We start from the raw sequence: 23818 nt of genomic DNA on the forward strand, positions 1-23818 counted from the left end.
TTACTTTCAGCGCAGCATCCGTGATGAAGGTTAAGCTGGCAGCGGCCGATTTCAAGAAACTCATCTTATCTTGAAACTTATCTTACGGCCTGAGATGAGTCACAAGTCCAAGATTGGTCTTTGCAAAGAACGGTTCCGTCGGGTATCGATTTCACCAAATCCGTCTTTAGAAAAGATGGGTTATAACAAGAAATCTGGAGTCTGTTTCATGTTTCTTTGTATCCTTTGACGAAAATAGTCATTCAAACTATAGGGAAAGCCAAAATACGAACGTGTGGCAAAGCAGTTGACTCACATGTATGCTTCCAATCATTTTGATAATTCCATTTTAAAATATCAAATAGGTTTTCCCTTACCATTAGATTTTTTAGCATTTCATTTTATTTAAAACTACCTTTTCGTAAATGGTAACACTTTTCAAGTCTGTTCCTGCAGCTAATTTCATCCCACCAAACTGTTACAAATTGTAGGTCTAGGACAATACTCCTCTTTCACTTCGACATGGAATAATGAGATAAGACGACCTCAGAACAAAGACGTAAATTAGGAAGAGTTCCTGAAATAGTTGGGACTTACCGAACGCGTCCTAAAGCTGAGTGAAATTGATCCCGACAGGAGTTGTAAGGTAAGACAACTTACCCTTCTTAAGACGTCTTTATGTTTCATGAAATCGGCCCGCAACGCAGCTGGCAGGGAGAGTTTCGTTTTGATTAAACGGGCAATCAGTAAAGGAGAAAATTTACTGTATTCTTGATGTGTAATTTGTTTGAGATATATAGTTATAGACCTACACTCAAGTCAAGACGTGGGACACACGTCTGGCGTGTTTTCTGTTTGTAATCTCTCCTTCCGTTCTACTTCTATACGTATCTTAATTTGATGATGATTCTTACCTCAGAGTTTCTCGGTTTGAAGGCTCAAATGCGAACATGATTGCCCGCAGACGAAACGAAAGTAAAAGTCAGGAGGAATTGCTCGTCCCAGTCACCCAGCGCGAAATCGAAAGTGGCCGTTGTACACTGGTCAATTGCATGAAATTAGCTCAAATTTGTTTAATACACCATTTAATGCCTGTAAACAAATTTGAAGACTCTGCCGTATAAAAAAAGAAACATGGGAGCAACCGGCTGAAAGAAATCGTTGAAATACGAATGAACAATATTTAATTTAACTGTGGCCGGGGAAACAAATTGTTGGGATGGGATAATAAGTCGTGAGAATGAGATAATAAGTTGACGGAATAAGATGAGGTGTCCGCTCCAGGGCTCCGTACATTCGCTGGTAAACAGAGGACGTTAATAAATAGTTTTAGACAGGTCAAGTAATGCGTTTTCCCAGAACGCGTACGACAACGCGTAAGATTCTTTCAGTACGCGTTACCATTCAAGTTAAGTGCTCGCAAGAGTTTAAGTTACAAAGTTTTCGTACTTCTGCGTGGTATGCATGTTCAACTATGGCAGCAAATTGTGAAGAGATTACCCTTGCATATTTGATGAGAGAATATACTAATGCTGATGATGGCGACTTAATTTTGTTGGAGCATGTTCTGAAAGTGAAAGTGCCAAGAGTTCTTGCACAAGGCTTGACATGAGCATCCTGACAGACAGTGAATGTCTAAGACTATTCAGATTTACCTATGACCGTAGAGGAAGAAGGAGTTGCAACTCAAGCACTTCAAAGTGTTCAGTGATGGCCGCCGCCGAGTATGACGAATAGTAGAAAATATTCCTAAAATTGACTATTACTGTCTGCTCTCATTCGGACAAGCGGGTCCGGGCCAGTAATATCCTGGCAAATACTTGTACTTTTTTGCTTGCAATTAAATACAGATTATCGATGTGACCAGGAAACAGAGAGAGAAAACTCCTGACATTAGACTGGCCTACTTTTGCCATCGTAAATAAACTTTTTAAATTTTGATACACTGTTCCATTATCCAAGTTTGTAATTGTATTCTCCTCCATCCAATACATCAGTGTGCAAAGACTTGGTACGAATTTGACTAAGACTGGCCAACAAAATGTTCAGGCACAAAATGCACTATTGCAGCACAGGGAGAAATCGTGAAATCTCATAAAATACGCTTTTGTACAAATGCCATAAAAAATGATTCAAACAAAACACTAAATCTTGTAAATAACCGGGCTATTTATTCCCAAAATAACTCCAGAGGAAAGAATTCATGCAGTGAAGGGCAATGACTGCACATACAGTTTCAGGGCACACAGCGTAATGCAAGCAACTGCGCAATCATTAAATTTGATGTTGTCGTAAGATTATACTAAGCACCAACAAAGGCATGAATATTCAGTTTCCCATACCTCAAGTTTTAAGGATGCAGGTTACCACGACAAATTGCGTCGGCGATCAAAGCGTACAAAGGGGTTTCGTTGTGAAACAGATGGTACGTAGGAAGAGTTCGCTGCGCTCTGGCTATGGACACACCAGGCATGTCAGAAAGCGGTAGTTGGCCAGATGCTGCAGTCCGGGCAGTTCAAACTCCTGTGTCCTTCCTCTGTGTTATGACCAAGTTAAACAGGTTGCTACTCGACTGGGAATTCCTCCTGAAACCACGTGTTACAATAAGTCCAACGGTGTCTCGCCAAAATTTCCTGTTTTTCTTGCTGAGAAGATTGGCGTATCCATACAGGTTCGTTGAATATACTTTTTCAAATGAAAATTTTTACAAAAAGATAGAGTAGTGTAATTCAGTTTGCCTAGCTTAAATTGATATACAAAGCGAAATAATTCATATGGCAATGGGAAACTTTAAGCAAATTTTAGGAACGTGAATAACCTCTGTTTTGTCTAGAATCATCTGTGTTACTAATTAAGATAACGTATGCGTTAATTCCGCTACAATGCAGATTGTCAGATCTTAGCAAGCGGTTTGGCCGCTATGCATACTGAAGAGCTATCAATAATAATCAACACCGTTAAAGACATCATATGGGAAAATGTTGGAGATAAATTTACCGATCTTCATCAACCCTGGCTGTCTAGCTCTTTGGAAGACTTTGCCCATGCCATACACCAGCACGGAAGTCAACCTGTGTGGGGATTCATTGACGGTATATACGTACGGCCGATTTGTCGTCCCGGAAAACGCCAAAAAGAGGTGTGCAGGATTTCTCTGTTTTATTTCATTTGTTAAATGGCACCAACGTCGGACATAAAACAGGAACACATCGGAGGGAATATCAGTGGCGAAAAACAATCTGAAATATGAGTGAATTATTCTATTTCCCTATTATGGCCTCACACGTTATCTCACGTAATCTCTTTTGTTCGTCCTAATAATACGTCAGTAGACTCCCAATCAAACTACGCCTAATAAACTGCACTCATTTATTTTTAGGAATATGACGTTTGATGTGTTTCTTAATTGATTTCATTCCACCTTCAACAGGTATACAATGATCACAAGAGGACACACGCTCGATCTCAAATACCAGTCGGTCGTCACCCCAATGGAGCTCTTGCCAACCTATATTTGGGCCAATGGGAGGGAGACGGCATGATTCAGCCTTGCTACCCGATAGCAACCTTCTGGAGATGTTCCCTAACCATTCCTTAGGGGAGTCGTTCTGCCTTTACGGTAATACAGCTTATCCTATTATAGTCCGCAGTTTTTGGGACCATTCAAGGGAGCAAATCTGACAGAGGATCAGCAAATGTTTAATAAGAAAATGAGCAATGTTCGCGAATGTGTCGAGTGGGCCTGTGTCTTTGTTTGCCTTTGTCGACCTCAAGTAAAACCAGAAACTTCACTTTACACAGTCCGTGGGCAAAACGTACAAAGTTGCTGCTTTGATGAACAACTGCCACATGTAAATGGGGGTCCCTACTGGACAAGTATTGCTTTTGGGGGACTCCCCTCCACTCTTATGTGGAAATAAGTGAAGTGAATGTCTCTCAGGATCCCAAATTTCAGATTACTTTGCTGTCAAGCCCCCACAACTGGAAGAGTATTTGGCATAGTGTTGTACTAATAGATCTTCCCAGACATTTGAGTCAAAGCTTTTAATTCAGTGTTCAAATTCAGAGTGTTTTATTGATGTCCCTCTGCAAAGTCCTGGTGTTTATTATCTTTATATACACGGATTAATTAGGAATAACTATACAGTAAATAATAATAATACGATTCAACTTAATTAGTCATCAAACCATTTGGGAAATGTCAGCCAAGTGAAATATATGAATATACTTAAATATGTAAATAAATTTGACATTCTTGTCAAGTCTAAGTGTCTTGGATTTACTTCATAAGTTGTCGCCTCAGGAATTCCCAAATCACCATTCTTTCCTCGCTTTCCGCTTACATCTTCTTCTCCCTTTCCTTTTTCTCAAGCTTAATTTTAAACTTTTATTTCTCAAATACCAGCTGTTCATTCTTCAACTGGATTTCCTGCTCCTTCAATGACATTTCTTTCTCGGACTTTGACTTCAAAACATCCGATCTGAGGACAGCGAAGTTCTCTTTGCTTTCTGGGGCGTAACGTTAATTTCAGAATCAGAATCACCAATCTGGCTTTCATCGCGTTGGGTCGACAGATTTCGTGCATTATGATTGGTCAACGTGTTGCAAACTCGTAGAGGCGCACTATTGTGAACTCACGGAAATAAATGAAACGCCCGCGTTAACACAAGGAATGTTTATTTATTTATTTATTTATTTATTTACTTATTTATTTTGTTTTTTGAGCGGCCGAAATACCGAAAATACCACCTTTGAATGGAATGCTGTGGTGTTGGCTCATTCCACTCCCTTGTGCTTGATTCAATGAAACTATTTCCATTGTTGTGATTCAAAGCGTATACTACTTATAAGGCGTGCATATTGCCGGAACTTTCACTTTCAGGCCTACGCCTCATGTCGAGTTTTGATTGTTCTTTACATTCTAGGCGTGTCAAATGATGGCTGTTTTAATTGCAAGATGCAAGGACATTGGTTACGTGACTGCCCCTTCGCCTTTAACCCTGCAATGTCGCACCGAGTTAGACCCAAGCGCAGTCGGCACACCCACTTGGATACACCAACTACCATACCAGAGGCATCCCGTGGCAAGCCCCAAAATTCAGTGACCTGTCTGTACCTTCGGTCCTGCAATTGAGGGAACCGTCTCGGGATATACAACCAAGCCGATAGCAAGCCCTCTTCTACATGATTTCACCTGCCCTAAGATGTCTAACTTGTAGGGCGAGTTCAGCGACGTATCTGAGGTAAATTGTGATTATGAATCATGTTGTGCTACGGATATCCCCTCGGATATTAATGTTAAAGGAAGATTGCATGGGCATTCAAGTTTTTGGCGCAAGATAGGTGCCTCTTTAATGATAATGTCGCTTATTAAACAAGGATATCGAATCCCGTTTATCACTCCACCTCATTCTTTATTTTCTAATAACAATAAATCCACTATTCTTGAAGATGCCTTTGTGGTATCTATTTTGAAATTGTTAAACTCTGGTAGGATCGTTGAGAAAGCTGTTCCTTCTTTCGTGGTTAATCCATTGTCCGTTGCATATCAACCTTCCGGCAAACGCAGGCTTATTCTAGACGTTGGTAAAATAAATGAATTTATATTAACCCTAACAGTCCTAAATCCTCCAATTTTAATATGATTTTGTACACACCCTAGGGAGTTAGGGTTAAAGATTTCATTTAAACTGGGCGACTGGAAAATATATCTTCAATTCTTGTCCAAAAATGCTCACATTCTTCTTTGATTTAAAGTCCGAATACCATCACATTGATATTTGTAACGATTACCAGAAATATTTAGGTTTTTCCTGGGTTATCAATGATGTTAGAAGGTATTTTGAATATACAGTGTTGCCATTTGGTCTTTCATCCGCTCCATTGCTATTTACTATGATGATGATGAAGCCTCTCGTCACTCATTGGCGTGCCGCTGGTATTCTTATTGCAGTCTATTTGGATGATGGTTTTTGTGTTATTCCTTCGACTTCAGGTGACAGTGCACTGAATCCAAGTGTAGCTAAATACATTTCTTGTCATGTAGAAACTTATCTAATTAGAGCTGGCCTTGTATATAATATTGGTAAAAGCCATTGGAATCCTACAAATATAATTGAGTGGCTCGGTATGACTTGGGACACATCCTTGGGAACTTTGCAGGTCCTTCAGAAAAGGATAACTAAAATTCTCAACACAATACTGTAGCAGAGATTAAGGGATCGGACATAATCACAGTCTCAATACAGTCTTTCGTGGGACAGGTTATTTCATTGAGTCCAGTGGTAGGTAATCTACCTAGGTTAACCACCCGGAACTGCCAGTTTACAATAGCCGGAGCCTCCCACGAAGACCAATTGATTAGTTTGGATGTAACTGGCGTCGCCGAGTTGACATTTTGGGAGAATAATGTCTCCAGAAAAAAAATGGAAGAAACATATTCACATCTGGCAAAGTAAACAAAATAATATGTTGTGATGCTAGTGCTGTTGGTTCGGGGGCAATAATATGCAACGATGTCCACACCGCTCACAAAAACTGGAATGTTAAAGAAGCTACGATGAGTTCTACGTGGCGAGAGTTCTTCTTCTTTCTTGCCCATAATTTCCAGTTCAAAAATTAAAGTGTACACCGATAGCCAATCCGCAGCCCATATTGCAGAGGTTGGAAGTATGAGACCCAATTTACCAAAACTTGCCATTGGTATTTTCAACACTTGTATTATGTCGGATTTTAGGCTGGAAGTGGAATGGATTCCGAGATCTATGAACGATCAAACAGACTATGTTAGTATATTGATTGACACAGATGATTGGATGATTTCACCACAATTATTTGACACTACCTGTATAAATGATAGATTGGGCCCTTTTACAATTCATTGTTTTGCAACCTTATAATGCATTTAAGTTACCTCGTTATTTTTTCAAGGTTTTGGAATCCCAAGACGTCGGGAATAGATGCATTTGCCCAGGATTGAGCTCATTAGAATTGTCTCCTGGTACCACCGATTGTATTGATTCACAGCGTTTTAAAGCATCTGAAGTCTTGTAATAGTAAAGGAGTACTTGTCCATGGTAGCCTTCCTCCTTATTTTGGCCGTTGCTTTGATCTTGTTATACTCCCTGGGTCAAAGATTTCATTTCCTTGGAAGGTCCAGATCTCTTGCAATTGGCCAGAAACAAGAATTATCTGCGTGGATCTAGTTAATTCAATAGCCATAGTTTTGCAGTATATATTAATAGTACATAATTTCAATAAAATCTTTCTTTTGGTTTATAGGTCATTCTCAATCAAAGTTTTTTGTTGGGACTTCCTGAGGGCAGCTTGGAATATTGCAAGAGTCACGTTTCAGAGCGTTTTATCCGCAAAGGGCAGATGCAACTGTAGTAAGATGCCTTTATTAATGTCGAGAGTTTTTGAATTTACAAAAGGATCACTATTTTTTTCAAACTCCAAGTTGAAGATAGAGTAATAGCTTCCTTTTTTGATGAAAGATAGCGAGCCGTAAAATCTGACAATACGATAATAATCACATCTTCAGCTATTAAGTGGTTGTATTCATTGATCAATGTCGAACACAATCCTGTAGATTCTTCTATGTGAAAGCACATAATATTGAGTCATAACCGATCTCTGCACAAACCTCCTATTCAAAAAGAACGAATTAAGTTAGACCAGGTTAAGCCATAGTTACAAAGTTTACACACCCTGAAGCAAGCCTCACTCATTTACGAACGGCATGTTATGTGGCTCTGCAATATTTTTTATTGTTTAGGCATGACGAGATGGCACAGTTAAAAGCTAGCCATTTAGAAGAATTGCCGAATGATTCTTGTTTGAGTATTTTTATACAAAGAGCCAAAACGAACATTTTTAGAGATGGAAACAAAACATATGTCAAAACCCAAGATGAATACTGTCCAGTTACGATTTTAAAGAAATACATGGCAAAATGTAACATAACGTAGGAGAAGATTCTTACATATTTACCCCTCTGTCATATCAGTGGTATCACCTCAGTTTGGGTACTTATACACCATTAGTAACAAAACCAGCTATTCAAGATGCCGGGAAATGTTTTTAGATGCACTGAGGCAAATAGATATAGAAGACTCTAAGAAATATGGATTGCATACTTTCAATCAGGTGGGGCCACACATTTGTCTCATAAAGGGTATCAGACGAAATCATCATGATGCATGGTAGATGGAAAACGAGTCAAGTTAAAAATAGATACGTAAAGCATAGTGTAGAATCTCGGTTAAAGATATCCAAGTTACTGTCAAGTTGACCACATATGTATCTAATTTAATTTCGTGTTCAGGCAAAAGGTTCATTGCATGTGTAATATTCCAAAATGGATTAACGTAACCATGCCTGTGCATATTCAAAATGTTTAAGTTTTGGCTATAAGATTTCGCCTATGGATAATCCGTGATTGTGAGAGCCTTCATCGCGGAATCTCAAGTAGTATTGGCTGAGATTAACAATTAGAATTTGTACTGTGTTTGATAATGTCCGAGCTAATAACGCACGTTATATATGGTTGGTCGCAGTCTTGGCTAGGTTTTTATGGAAATTTGTAATAGTTAAGATCCGTATTGTGTTTTGACATTTTATGGTATTACCCCCCCCCCAATCTTTTTGATAAACGTTTGGGGGTCAGATATGGAGTTTGTATCCCAAGAAAGGGATTTGCTGGGAATTATGCAAATGTATTAAATGCTTAACAGAATGTATTTCCCTCTTTGGATGTGTTGTGATTAATATCAAATATTATGCTCTCTTTCCACCGTGGACAGATGATCCGATGATCCCAAGGTGGGATTAGTTGGAATATTTGAGTTATGTTGGCTTTTAAAAAAGTTTTCCAGTTTTGAATTTTAATGTGTTGTTTCTTTTAGATTCTTATGCGACTTGTAAAGCGTACATGTTATACGTATTACATGCACGTACAGTGTCATTGAATTTGCCCATTGTATAGGTGTGCCTGATATTTTACACACAAGTTAACGGCATACTTAACTAATGCATGTTCATGTACATGTACTCAGTGCTTTCGCTAGGGTGACTTCATTTGCATACGTGCGTTGCGCACTTTTAGCCTATCAGCATACGCGTGCAGTTTTCAGCCCTGCCGAAAGTCCTGTTTGCCTCCAAAACAGGCCCTGTGGGAAGAAGCGATCCGGCACCAGGAAGAAGCAGGAAGACGATGACGAACTAAAAAAAAAAGGTTATGATGATAGGAATACAGACGACAAGCGGTAGTGCGCCGAGTAGAGACAAGAAGAGGCCCGAAGAATTGAAGTTTATAACCGTTCCGATGTCAGCGTAGCAAACATGGCACCGAACAGACAGTAGACTGGCTACCAGTCTTAATAGCTACACCGCAGTCGCAACAATAATCCTGTGGCTTAGAATAAACGAAGGGGCGTATGCAGGCTAAATTCGCCTGACAAAGAAGAATCACTTGAACTTGACGGATGATTTTGGACGAAAATAAATCAGAAGCATAATTGAGAATTCCAGACACGGTTCTCCACTGCCTTATAAATTGTCTGTCTTTGTCTGTCTTAGGGATTCCGCCTCAGAGTAAAGGTTTCGGATCAGATTTTAGGACAGACTCAGATTATTCCAACAGCCCAATTCCAACTTTGCCCCTTGCGTAGTGCGCCAAGCGTCCTTCCCGTTCCTTCCCCTTGTCCCATCCATGAAGTCTACCGGGTTTTGACGTGAAGGCCTGTCCTCTTTAAAAGTGTGTGGCGACATCACTGCTGCGGGTGAAACAGCTAGCTCAGCAAGAGTCACCGATTCCTCCAGGTTGATCCCGGCGGGTTAATTTTAGGGATTAGTCAAGTCCCGTATACCCCTTAGTTTTTACAATACCATAAAAGTTTGGATTAAGCGAGAAAAGTATATTGTACACTGCACACTAACACACCGTACGTCAGGTGGCCACTCTCCTGTATCATTATGGCTGAATAAACACATCGACTGGTGTCTGGGCACTTCACTTCATGGTGGCAGCAGTGGTGGACACGGAGAGGCCGCATGAAAGCCCAGGCATCGAGGTAGTGGAACGCTTGAACGTCTACGGTAGGAGATACAGCCACTTCATGCATCTTGCGGTTGCCCCAACAGGCGACAACGGACCGATTCATCCCCACAAAGCCGATTACAGTGGCCAACGTAGTGGGCGAACGCCTGTACTCGCCAGCCCACTCGTAACTCAGACACACGCAACGTACGCAGCCGTACCTTACCCGTACGCGGTTGACCACAGACTGCCCGAAACCCTGCTGAAACTACCCCAGTTTCCCGCTCACTGCAAGAACGTCGCGGAGACAGTTGCCGCGTTGCATCGGACATGCACATATAACTAATTCAGGGACCAGACAATCAGCCATATGCACCCACCGCGCTCGGAAAAATTGTGATGTAACTGCATTTCCTGACCTCATTTCATTCATCGAAAGCGCTGCATGCTATTTGTCCATACTGAACTAGATGTACGTTGCATATTGTGCGTGGTGCAGATATATGGGGCGCCGTCGGAACCAAAATTAATATTTTACAAAACGATTGTTCCAAACAAAAAACAAAGCAAGAAATTTAAAAACAACCCAAAAGTGCATGAACAAAGGACATCTAGATACACGTACACGCACATTGTGATATTGATAAATGAAAATAGTTCCGGCGAAATTTTCGTATGAGATACCCCTCCGCACGCGTGCAACGGAGTCGACCTTTAACCCCCAACTACCGGATTACAGCGGAGATTACCCGGATTGCAGCAGGAATTACCGGATTACAATAAAAATTACGTGGATTGCAGCAGGAACTACCGGCTTACAGCAGAAACTAACAGCATTCGAGCAGAATCTACCCAGAATACGGTAGGAACAACTAGATTACAGCAGGAACAACCCAGATTACCTCGGAAAAATCTCAGACTACTGAGTACTGAAGAGTTGGAGCCACCCCGGAATACCAGAGCGACCAGGAAACTGCAGGAAGCATATGTGAACACCCCAGGACTATAAAACAAGGATTATGGACTGGACTAGACTCTACAAAACACTGAACGCAGGAAACAAATAGAACTGAACTCGATTTGTACTTTATTAATCATTATTCTATTCAAAGACAATTGTGCTCAGTTTTGTTCGATATTGTAGCACAAAATTGCTTAATATTGCCATATTACTTGAAATTACCATATTTCTTGTTTTTGCTTGATAGTGTTCGTGTTTCATGCCCACTAAGTTAAAGGGTATATACATGTAATATCATTCTTAACATTTCATGTATACTTATCATTACCTGTATACTTACTATTACCTGTATACTTACCACCCCCGTTGTACTCCATAACCACAAAATTCCCAGAAATGAAGTGGGATGCGAGCGACCTAGCAGAAGAGTTTAAGATTTTTCGACAATGAGTCAAATTGTGTCTATAACAGACCAAAACATCACAGGCAAGCGGTTAAAATCAAAATAGCCGCTGGAAAGGAAGGCCTGCAGAAAATAAATGCCTCCAGCCTGAGGAACAGCAGCGAGATCCTTCCAGGCTGTGGGATTTGTTCGAGAAGCAACTGAAGGTGAAAGTCAATTTCAGAGTGCACCATCTAGAACTGATGCGGTACAGACAGAAGCCGAACGAGCACCTGGATGAGTTTGTGAACAGATGTCATGCCAAAGCAGCTGAATGCCAGTTTAGTAAGGAGGAAACCACCGAGCGAGTTATAGAACTAGTGATAGCATCTACACCATCCGAGTCCTTTCAAAAGGACCTGTTGGACAGACCACTCGGATACAGCATCGACGACATGCATATTGAAGGGTGGAAGTATGAAGTGATTGTTGCCGGGAAGCGGTTGCAATCCCTCGAGAGCAGCAGAGCATCCGTGAAAGCCATCCGAGCTAAGAGCCGGGATTGCAGGAACTGTGGCTTATCACATGTGCCCAGACGATGCCCAGCATACCATGATACCCGCAAGGCCTGCGGAGCTAAGGGCCATGGTCCAAGTGTTGCAGAAAGACAAAAGCTAGAAGCAGATACCGCAACAGATCTAAGTTGTTACGGAGAAGATGCAGTACCTCCAGGGGGAGAAAGCCCCACACAAGCCCAGGGGACAAAAGGATGAACCTTCAGTGCCTAAATCCAGTGAGCAAGTGACAGATTTCCATCAACTGGAATAACAGACGATGAATACGAGAAAGTATTCCATGTTGTCACCATCACAGGTTACTGTGAGCAGAAAAAACACACCTGCAAAGAAGCCTACAGAATGCTTGACATAGTTTGCCCTGACTTAGAAGGTAAACACTGCCTTCAAGTCAAGATAGACACAGGTGCGGGAGGCAACACACTCCCACTCAGACCCATACAACAGATGTATGGCGATACCCGGAGAGCCCATACGAAACCGGTGACAACCAAGCTGACGGCATACAACAGGACACCGATGCCATATCTGAGCTCCATCTATCTACTCTGCAGATATGAAGACCCCACACGGTCAAAGCACAGATTCTATGTTGTTGACGTCACAGGCCCAGCGATTGCAGGTCTACCCTTGTGCCATGAAATGGGAGTCGTGACGATCCATGCTTCCTCACTGTCGTCGGTACAGTCAGTTGAGCAGTTGATGGAGTCATATCTAGATCAGTTCGACACCATTGGAAACTTCAAACACAAGGTAACATTGCACCTGAAGGAGGACGCGGTACCCCATACCGACCCACCCAGGAAGTACATCAAGCCCAAGTTGAAAAGAGAACTCGACAAGATGGAAGCGCAGGGGGTCATCAGAAGAGTACTGCACCATACATACTGGTGTAGTTCAATCACCACAAATAGCAAGCCAGATGGATCCCTCCTTGTGTGCCTTGACCCTAAGCATCTCAACCAAAGTCTGCGTTGATGCCCCCACAAAATTCCTATGCTGGAGGAACTGTACCCTGAGGTTTCCCGAGCCAGAGTCTTCTCTAAACTTGATGCAAAGGCAGGATATTGGGCTGTGCACTTCAACGGAAAGTCACAGGAACTTACTACCTTCCGGATGTCGTTTGGACGTATTGCTTCCAACGCCTACCATTTGGAATCAGTATCAGCCAAGACATATTCCAGCAGTGCATAGATGAGATTGTCGACCAGGTTCCAGGATGTGTCTATATTGCTGACGATATATAGTCGTGTACGGCCGCACGTAAGAGGAACATGACTCCAACCTTCGGAACCTGTTTGAGGTTACCAGGCGCGAGGGGCTCGTGTTCAACAACACCAAATGCAAAATTAAGACAAAGAATATACAGTAAGTTTCTTCGGCTCGATCTACTCTGATGTAGGAGTCCAGCCAGACCCGGGGTGAGTTGAAGATATACACAGCATCCCCACACCACAGGACAAAGAGGTCCTCCAGAAATTCCTTGGTCTAATCACCTACATCTCAATTCAATTTGAATTCAGTTATTCAATTCAATTAACACAGAATACAAATAAATACGATAATAACTAAGATGACATTATGCACTACAGAGGCATAATCAAAAGCTTAGGGCTTGTACTGAAATGCCTTGAGAGAAGACAGAAAATAGGTCACAGGACTAACAAATAAGACAAGAAACGAAGAACGGCGGACGGAAAACAACGGACGAAGAATTTACACAAGGCAATAATAGATACAATGGAATCAAAAATAGTAATATGCAAGTAATGAAACTGAGAGGGAAAGTATGCTAAATAACTGGAGATAAGACTGATTTTGTATGAGGTTTTGAAGCGGCCTGCAGACGATTGTGTTTTCAGGTTCATGCTGATACTATTCCATAGTCGTGGCCCCTACTATCGTAAGTATTGATCGAATAGGTTGTGCGAGTGTATGGAAAATAAAGACTGTTGCGAGACCTTGTGCAGTAGTCATGGACATTGTGGTCAGGGGTGAAAAAAGACGAAAGGGCATGTGGAAAAAGATTATTGGTGTATTTGAAAAAAAAATCCCAGTTTGGAGTTTGTTTATATCAGTGAGTATATGTGAGTTGAGTCGTGCAAAGAGAGGGGCTGTGTGTGCCTGGGGAGGTGATTGAGTACAAATCCGAACAGCTCTTTTCTGAATAATTATTAGCGGGTGCAGTTGATTATAGGTCGAACGTGCTCAAAGAATATTACAGTAATTGAAATAAGGAAGGACTAAGATATTATAAAGAGTTAATAGGGTGGAAGGGGGGAGAAAAGTGTGGAGCTTAGATAAGACACCTGTATTCCGTGAAGTGGTCTTACCAATCAAAGCGATGTGGTCGTTCCAGTTCAATTGATTGTTGAGTATAACTCCTAAGAATTTTACAGAATGTACCTGGGAAATAAGTGAATTATTAATGTAAATGGAAGATTAGTACATGTAGTATCCCTCGGTTTAGACTTGGTAAAGAACATGCACTTGGTTTTGTTAGAGTTCAGAGAAAGTTTGTTATTCAGAGTCGGGACGAGGGAATGCCGGCTGGTATTGGAATAAATTAATGTCTTATCATCGGCTAATAATAACAACAGTGAAGAAGAAAAGTGCAGGTCATTTATATAAATTAGGAAAAGAAGAGGCCCAAGAATGGAGCCCTGAGGAACACCACGTGTAATTACTCTCCGTGAAGAAGATGCGTCGGCAATAACAGTATACTAAGATCTGTTAAAAAGATAATCACGGAACCATTTAAAGGCCTGTCCTCTCACACCACAGAATTCAAGTTTAGAGACAAGGATGTTGTGATCTATTGTATCGAATGCTTTTGAGAGATCAATGAAAATTCCTGCTGTGAAAAGTTTACTGGATAGGGAGTTGGAAATGAGATCTGTCATGTGAATAAGAGCCATATCAGTAGAGTGTTTTGAACGGAAACCAAACGGTTGTAAACAAGTCGCTCCAGAATTCTTGCAAAACAGGGAAGAACAGGAATAGGTCGGTAGTTGTGAATATCACGAGTATTACCACTTTTAAAGACAGGTGTGACCTTAGCGACCTTCAGATTGAAGGTTACAGAACCAGTGTGAAGAGAAAGATTGAAGATGTAGGTGAGAGGACGGGACAACATATTTTACAACAGAGACATGAATATTATCAAAACAACAACTGGTGCCACTTTTGAGAGTTTTCACTGCGTCAATGATTTCAATAGGATCTGTAGGAGTCACGAAAAAACTATCAGAGTTAGAACCATAAAGATAGTCAGAGAAATGTTTGTCAGTAGGAAGAATTTTGCTTGCAAGCGAAGGACCAACATTGCTAAAATAGGAATTAAAGGAATCAGCAATACTCGTCGGATTGGTGAAAACTTGTTGGCCATCAGTGCAACAATTTGGGATGTTCGCTTTAGCATCCTTCCCAAGAATTTTGTTAATTTCTCGCCAGGTGTTTTTCAAGTTATGTTTATTTTTTTCAAAGATGTATGTGTGAAGTTTTTCTTGGCATGTCGAATATCTGAAGTCAGACGATTGCGATAGCTCCTGTACAGGCGTCCATTGGCTGTGGAAGGGTTGCGTAAGTGTCGCCGGTACAGCCTATCTTTATGGTTGCAGGAGTTGATGATAGCCTCGGTGATCCAGGGTTGTTTAATTTTATTTTTTCTTGTGAGTGTTTTAGAGACAAGAGGGAAATGACGATTATACCTTTCAATGAAAAGAGTATGGAAAGTGTCGTAGGCAATGTCAGGATGCTGACATTCGTAAACTTCACCCCAATCAGTGGACTCAATATCTGCAGAGAAAGAACGCAAGGTATCATTATTAATGTTTCGTGCAATGTAACATTTGGAACCAGAGTCAGTGGCCAGGAAAAGAGAGGGGGTAATTTGAAAAAGAGAAAGGTGATCAGAAATGTCAGTATTGAAAACCCCTGCTAAAATATTATCATCATTGTTGGTTAGTATATTATCGATCAGAGTGCTGCTATGAGGTGATATACGAGTCGGTGGGTTAATGAGAGGATGGAAACCGTTGGAACAGAAAGTGTCAACAAAATCATCTCAGCGTACATACCAAACCTCGCCGACAAGGCAGCGATCCTTCGAGATCTTTTGAAAGAGAACATACCTTTTGTCTGGCAAGAGGACCACCAAGCCGAATTTGAGGCATTGAAGCAGTCGATAACCGCAGATACCTGTGTCAGTACTACAACCCTAAGACACCGACTGTACTTGAGGTGGACGCATCGCAGAAAGGACTGCGAGCATGCCTCACCCAACAAGGCAAACGCATTGCCTTTGCGTCCAAAAGCTTATCACTGGCACAGAAAAACTACTCCAACATCAAGAGGACGACATTACCATTGGTTTTCGGCATAGCCCGATTTCACAACTACCTCTTTGGGAAGAAATTCACGGTATACACAGACCACAAGCTGCTAGAAATGATCTGGAAGAAGCCTCTGTATAGTGCACCACCCAGATTACACCGCCTACTGATCAAAGTGCAGGGCTACAATTTCACTGTACACTATCCAGGTCCCACAATGATCCTGTCCCATGCCCTGAGCAGACTGCCCAACCGTAAGGAGAATGCAGCCATGCACCTTGACCGACTTGTTGGTGGCATCGACATCATTGACGGTCCAGACTTCAAGCAAATTGACCTCCTCCAGACTCAACTGTAGATCCAAACTGCCCGAAACCAGGACCTGAGTTCCCTGAGCGAAGTCGTGTATACCGGCTGGCCTGACCAAATCATGGAGCTACCCAAAGATCTGAGACCGTACAGGCCCTACAGGGATGAAATAGGAATATCTTCGGGTGTCGTCTTTAAAGGGAAACAAGTAATAATCCCAGAGGACCTACGGCATGGCATCCTGAACCAGCTCCACGCTGGACACATGGGTATTGCAAAAACATGACGTCTTGCTCAATAAACTGTGTACTGGCCAAACATCAATTGTGACATGGACAACACTGTGGGGGTGTGAATACTGCCAAGAAAACCAACCGAAGCAGAAAAAGGAACCCCTCCATCCCCGTGAGATTCCCTGCATTCCATGGACCAAGATGGGCACTGACCTGTTTGAAATTGGTAGGGACGACTACCTCTTAATCATGGATTATACCACCAAGTACTCAGTTGTCCACAGGTTGAGCGATACAAAGAGCACAACGGTAGCTGGTGTAACTTCATGCACGATTGGCATGTTGGGAGCATGCCGGTGCACTGTACAATGACACGTGCACTTCATGGGGCATACATCAGGTCACATCCTCACCACGGCATCCCCAATCCTATGGTTTGTGGAAAGTGCTGTACAGACGATCAAGACACTCATCCAGAGGTACCAGAAATCAAAGCAAAATGTTGACAAGGCACTCCTAAATCTGAGGGCTACTCCGATTGATTCCAAATTGTTATCTCCTGCCGAGATGATGTCTGGCAGACCACCCCATGCAAGTTTGCCAAGCCGCAACCCACACGTACACGCACGACGCAAAAAAATTAAGGAAACCCATGACCATAGGCAAGACAGAATGAAAGCGGATCACGACTGGAAAAGCTCAGCCAATGAGCTCCTACCTCCTCAGGCAAAAGGTCCGATTTCTCGACCATAATTCTCAAGCTTGCCGACGGGGTGAAGAGTCAACAGTTCGTAAAGAGCCAAGGTTGTATGAGGTTGTCGCCCCAAACGGCAGCATCCTGAGGCGTAATCGATTACACACCAGAGAGACGACAGGCCAACGACGCTCTACTACTCCCAAGCATGTCAGCTGCGCGGACACAGGGAAACCCACAAACCCCATCAAGAAAGAACACCCCCCCGACCTAAGCCACAAATCGGCCAAGGAAATAAAACTACTCAACCAACTACCACCAGATCAGGACGGATTGTCCGAAAGCCTATTTGGTACACCACAAATTAAGGCCCTGTAACACCATCCGGCCAACTCGAGTCTTTTTCAGCACTGCAAACTTGCATAATAACGTGAATTTTTTGTTCAAGTTGTAGAATACAAACCAGTGATTACCTATACCCCGTACATCTTAGAAAGCCAACCTCAAGGATTTTATGAGGACAGGTGTTTTCTTAGTAGGAATTGTCTAGATTAAGTATAATAGTACATTAGTGACTCTTTCTTTTGATTCACTGTTATAGTACTTTAAAAATTGTTGACGTTTAAACCTTGTTGATGTTTTGAAACAATCTTCAAAGTTCCAATTATGCCTACCAGACTTGAAAACGTGAAACTGGAGGACCCAGTTCAATTCAGCTTCACACTTTATTCACAATTGAATTTGGATAATCACCAGATTAATATGAAAGTTTTTGATGCGAAGTTGTCAACCAAGTAAGTTTTAATTATATATAACGGGTTTGCCCTTACCCAACGTATATTAATAAACACTGTATGCTCAGTGTTTGTCAGAGAGCTTGCGAAAAAAACCTCACAAGCTTACTCGGGTGGGACTCGAACCGACGACCTCCTGCTTACTAGTGCAGATGTCTTAACCAGTTTTCTACATAAATTGTACTTTCAAAAGGAGGGGATGTTGTAATATTAAGCGAGGAGCTATATTGTACACAGCGCACTATAACACACTCTCCTGTATCATTATGGCTGAATAAACACACCGCCTGGAGTGTCTGGGAACTTAATCAAACTTTGTCATGCTATCACTTCATGCTGTTCAGGAAAAGAAAGTAAAATTCTAGAACAAAAGTTATTTTTACTTCATTCGACTCTGACTACAAAGGTATGAATAGGAGTGAGCCGGTCTTAATAACATTCAAAGGTGGCCTTCCCTATGCACGTGCGCCGTTGCGTAGACTGTTAAAATCGCTCCTGGGGCGATTTTGACGAAGGATCGTATAGTTGCTGTATAGCGTGACTACACGTAAAACATTGTTATCGAATTGGCGCCATTTGGGTAGGAATACGCTATGTTAATGCAACAGGCGTAGGCGCCGCAACAGGCATGCACACTTGGTATGCCTGCGCGTACGCATTAACCTTCACACTTGAATGGCGCCCCTGTGGTGATAACATCTTTTTGGCAGAGTTCTCCATCTTGCGCCGCTACGCATCACCACACAATTGCATTGCCACACGTGTGTCACGTTAATGGAGTCGATTTTTGTGTCAGTAAAAGTGAAACGGATTGTGTACGCAACGTACGTACCCTAAAACGTATACATGTAGATTGCAAGGCGCTAAGGAGAATGACCGCTGGGGGTTGGACATTAGTCGCATCCATCCTCCTTAGTTGGTGTTAAACGTGTGAATCGGTCTTTAACTCCAAGATGGCAACGTTGGAGACACTGTCTTGCCAAGAAATTCCAAGAATTGAACGTCTCGGCAGCAGAAATGGAAGGCAATGAGGTGACGCTCCTGGCAGAGACAGGTTGGCTATGTTTCGCTGGAGTGAAGCACACTTAGCACACTATGTACACTTTATAGCACACACGATTGGTACATAAAGGGATCTTAAGATTGGTATATAGAGAGTGACTGGTTGTCCCAGACTCGAGCTCGAAGTCGGCCTGAGGTGGTTGCATTTCTACCGATTCTTGAGTCACGTTCTGCATCCAAAGAGTTGGTGCTGGTATTTGCAGAGCCCAGCTACTGGAACTTATCGATAAAGCTCAGAACTGTGCCACTGACTGTGATTTCGATTGGTGGTATGAGGCCTTGTATCAGAGCTACTGTCTTGCTGAGGCTGATCTTCACAGCAAAGTCCCAGCAAGCGGTGGCAAAGGAGTTACAGTGATCTTGAACTTCAGCCGCAGAGTGAGTAACTATGGCTGCGTCATCCGCATACAAGAGTTCTCGTACAAGGGACTTGCCTAACCTTGGCTTTGGCACGAAGATGAGACAAATTGAAGAGGTTCTCAGAGGTGCGAGTATGTAGCAAGATACCGGATGGAACAGGAATGTGCTATTATTATTATATCTATATTTATTATATTATTATATCTATTATTATAGATTTTGATTTTGATAAAAGACATCATCTAGTTGGTACATTCATTTAATAACAAAATTTCTCACTCAGAATTATTATCCTTGCAGAAACTGACTCATAACAACATGGTGTCGGACGTACTCAGAGAAAGTTTATTTTTGGAGTTTCCATTTTTGTATCACAAACTCTGTGAAATGCTAGGACCTGAAGTAGTAGTTTTCCTGTGTTTAGTTTTGCCAGACCCTTGTTAAACTTCAAGGCAAGACACATTTTTATTTTGTTGTGACTTTCAGATAAAGCATATATTATACTGTTGTCGGACGTACATTTTTTGGTGTCGGACGTACACGTCCAAACTGACTTTTCAGAATAAAAGGTAATCAGTTCAAACCCAAGCTTGTCTCATTTTTCCACCTTCATGAAGGCTTTAGTAAACTTTCCAAACCAAAAGAAAATGCCAAGCCATACAAAAATCATCAAAAACAACTAGAAGGGAATTGGATGATGGGGCATTCAGTGAAACAGTATGAAGGAAAATATTGTAGCGCCGGTGGGGACGCCAGCTCGGACACGCATGGAGTTGGCTGGCTGCCCGCGCTGGTATGTGAACGGCCCGCAGTTTTCCCGCCTCGCGCCTGCGCAGTCCATGCCGACGGGTGCCATGTTTAGAGTTGAGCTGAAAACGCATTGTTGTGTACGACATCATTAAAACAGATTTCGTGACCAAAACAGCGAGTTGCGGCTGTGTGTCATTCTATACCAGCGTCGAGCCCTGATCCGTAGGACACGCTACAACTGGTGGCTTCGGCGAGACGCTGGATAGCTGTAAAAAAAAAAAACCAGGTAAACTCTTCGCCTTTACTGTGTCATGGAATTGGTGGATAATTTTGGTCGGGTGCCGGACTCGCTAGACAGCGGCAGCACAGGCCAGCGCGGGGCCCTGTGGTCGGGGGCCCAGACTGCGAAGGCGACGTGGAACTTACCTGGGTTGGCGGGTGAGCTGGAGTCGTTCCTCGCGGGGAATCTGGAACAGTTATCCAGGAGTGGGAGGCGGAAATTCGAGGGTATCGAGTGCGTCGAGTGCGCGGCGTGGGGGATCTTGGGCTAGGTCCCCTGGAGAATGCAGCCAAGTCTGCGCAGTCCCCGGGCGACTTCCCCCCTTCTAAGGTCGATGGGGCAAAAGGGGTGCGGTTCCGTTTGGAGCACGACCATTTCGCCCCAGTCGCTGGGAGGGGGTGGGGCATTGCCAGGAGACATCCTCCCGACCCCTCACTTGTACACCCATCGCCGGCGTCCGTGGGGCACCCTCTGGCGACGGGGACGCACTGGGAGAGGCGTTCAGAAGGATCGAAGACCGGTACTTCCGGACCGGTATGACAGAAGCTCTTCCTGGGCGGATTACATTACGCACTACGAGAGCGTGGCCACCGTCAATAGATGGAGCAAGGCCGAGAAGGCGGGGTACTTGGCCTCCCATCTGCGGGGACTGGCCCAGGAGGGATTCACAGACTTATCACCAGAGGCCCAGAAGGACTACGTGAGCGTCCTTGAACATTTCGAGTGGCGGTTTGGAGTTGCTCTACAGGTGCCGCTCCATCAGGTTCAACTTTCCATGCGGGTGCGCGGTCGGGGAGAGTCCCTAGAGGAACTCGGGAGATCCATCCGACGGTTAGTCCTCCGGAGTTACCCCACCTTGCCCACACAGGCGCGTGAAGATCTGGCGGTGGAGGCCTTCCGGAACGCCCTGGGGGACGAACAATTGCAGCGCCATGTCTTCGCCAGGAAGGCCACGACCCTGGCGGAGGCGATTACCCTGGCCACTGAGATGGAGGCCTTTTTGGAGTCCCAGGCACATCAGCGGAAGGGTAGGATCTGGGCCAAGGAGGTTCGGGTGGTTGAGGAACCCTCCGCAGGTACGCAGGGCAAGGCAGGGGTGGCAGGTGGAGATCCACCCTCGCCGGGCGCCCCCTTGCGGGCCCAGTGCTACGGGTGCCACAAGTATGGACAATTACGCCAGGATTGCCGGTGCGGAAAGGGGAAGGGCGGCACCGTCTGGGGCCGGCTACTGGCAGAGCCAGTCTTGACGGCGCCGCCGGAGCCAGCCCCTGTGCCTCCGTTTGCGGCAGAAACAGGGCCAGCAGCCCGACACAGGGAGACGCCGGTGGCGCCGGTGAACTGGGCCAACTACGCCAACGGCAAGCTGGCCAGCAAGACAGTGTGGGTCCTACTCGACATGGGGGCAGCCCTAAGTCTCGTGTCAGCCAGGGTCTACTACGCACTTACAGGCGCCGACAGAGCTGGACCGACTCTGCGGATGGCTGATGGTAGCCTGATGCGAGCGCACGGAGTCGCCGATTTCAAACTCCAGCTGGGGGACCAGTGCACCCTACGTCATTGTGGGGATAGACCTCCTGGCTAAACACCGCTGTGAGTGGAGGTGGAGCGAAAACTCACTTGTGGTTGACGGCAAGCTGGTTCCCCTGGAGGGGCCGAGAGCGTGGTAATCTCCGCCGGGCACGAGGCGATCGTGACTGGGAAAGTCTGCGGAGATCATGCCCGCGGAGTGGGGATGGTGTACCCAGCCTGGCGGCCACAGACCATTGCCAGGTGGCCGTCGCGACGGACCTTGTGGATACCAGTCAAGGGGCCGTGCCGGTGCGAATATTCAACCCGACAGGAGACCCGGTTACAGTCTATAAGGGGAGTCGTCTGGCCATGTTCGCCCTCGTGGAAGAAGGCGCGGTGATCAACCCCAAGGAGAGTTCTCAACACCACCCAATCCACCACCCAATCAACACAGGAACGACGCCACCCGTCCGGCAAGCTCCCCGGCGGCTTCCGATCCACAAACGGTTGGAGGCCCAGAGTCAGGTGGACCAGATGCTGGCGGATGGTGTAATATAACCGTCGCACAGCCCGTGGTCGTCGCCAGTGGTCCTGGTGCAGAAGAAGGACTGGTCAGTCCGCTTCTGCGTGGACTACCGGTGGGTCATTGCAGCCACCCTGAAGGATGCCTACCCCATCCCTCAGATAGAGGATAACTTAGACGCACTCGAGGGAGCCAGGTGGTTGAGCCTCCTGGACTTGGCTAGCGGGTACTGGCAGGTCCGCATGGCGGAGGATGACAAGGAGAAGATGGCTTTCGGGACACAGAGCGGCCTCTACCAGTTCACCGTGATGCCCTTCGGGCTCTGTAACGCTCCGGCCACCTTCGAGCATCTGATGGAGCGCGTCCTGCGGGGTCTCCAGTGGCAAGTGGGGCGGTTCCGGACCGCCGGACTCAAACTGAAACCCAAGAAATGTGACTTTTTCAAAACGGAGGTGTCCTTCCTGGGCCACTTGGTGTTGGCGGAGGGGTGCGGACGGACCCCGCTAAGGTCGCAGCGATCCGTGGTTGGCCAAGGCTGACGAACGTGACGTAGGTTCGGAGTTTCCTGCCAGCTGTTGGGCATCCACAAGACCAGGACGACTCCGTTCCACCCCCAGTCCGACGGCATGGTCGAACGGTTCAATCGTACCGTGAAGACCATGATGAGCATGTTTGTGAATGAGAATCAGGACGACTGGGACGAACATCTTCCCTACGTCCTGATGGACTACCCCTCCTCCCAGCACGATAGCACCAGGCTCACCCCGAACATGCTCATGCTCGGGAGGGAGGTGGGACTTCCCCTGGAAGTCGTTGTGGGGTCACCGGAGGAACAGATGGAGACTACAGAGTCACTAAATGATGTAGACGAGCTGAGAATGAAGCTCACGCGGGCCCACGAGTTTGCCTGGCGACACCTGAGGCCGACTCAGAGCTACCAGGAGCAGCAGTACGACTGTTGCGCCCAGGGGGGGCAGGTTCGAGCCCGGCCAGGCTGTTTGGCTGTACACCCCAAAGAAGAAGGTTGTCCGCT

General features: G+C 44.6%; 1 long non-coding RNA gene and 1 pseudogene across 1 annotated transcript; both read left to right on the forward strand.

The window, feature by feature from the left end:
* The first annotated feature begins 846 nt into the window (after positions 1–846).
* LOC147796019 (uncharacterized) lies at positions 847–9457 on the forward strand. Its single transcript, XR_015423371.1, has 4 exons — positions 847–3118; positions 3410–3598; positions 4906–5223; positions 7262–9457. It is a non-coding gene; the product is annotated as an uncharacterized LOC147796019 (long non-coding RNA).
* On the forward strand, positions 5808–7264 carry LOC147796020 (uncharacterized; annotated as a pseudogene).
* Positions 9458–23818: the final 14361 nt, after the last annotated feature.

Source organism: Acanthaster planci, linkage group LG19, assembly GCF_054643075.1.
Source record: "Acanthaster planci isolate LZ-2023a linkage group LG19, COTS_SCS, whole genome shotgun sequence".
Lineage (NCBI taxonomy): Eukaryota > Metazoa > Echinodermata > Asteroidea > Valvatida > Acanthasteridae > Acanthaster > Acanthaster planci.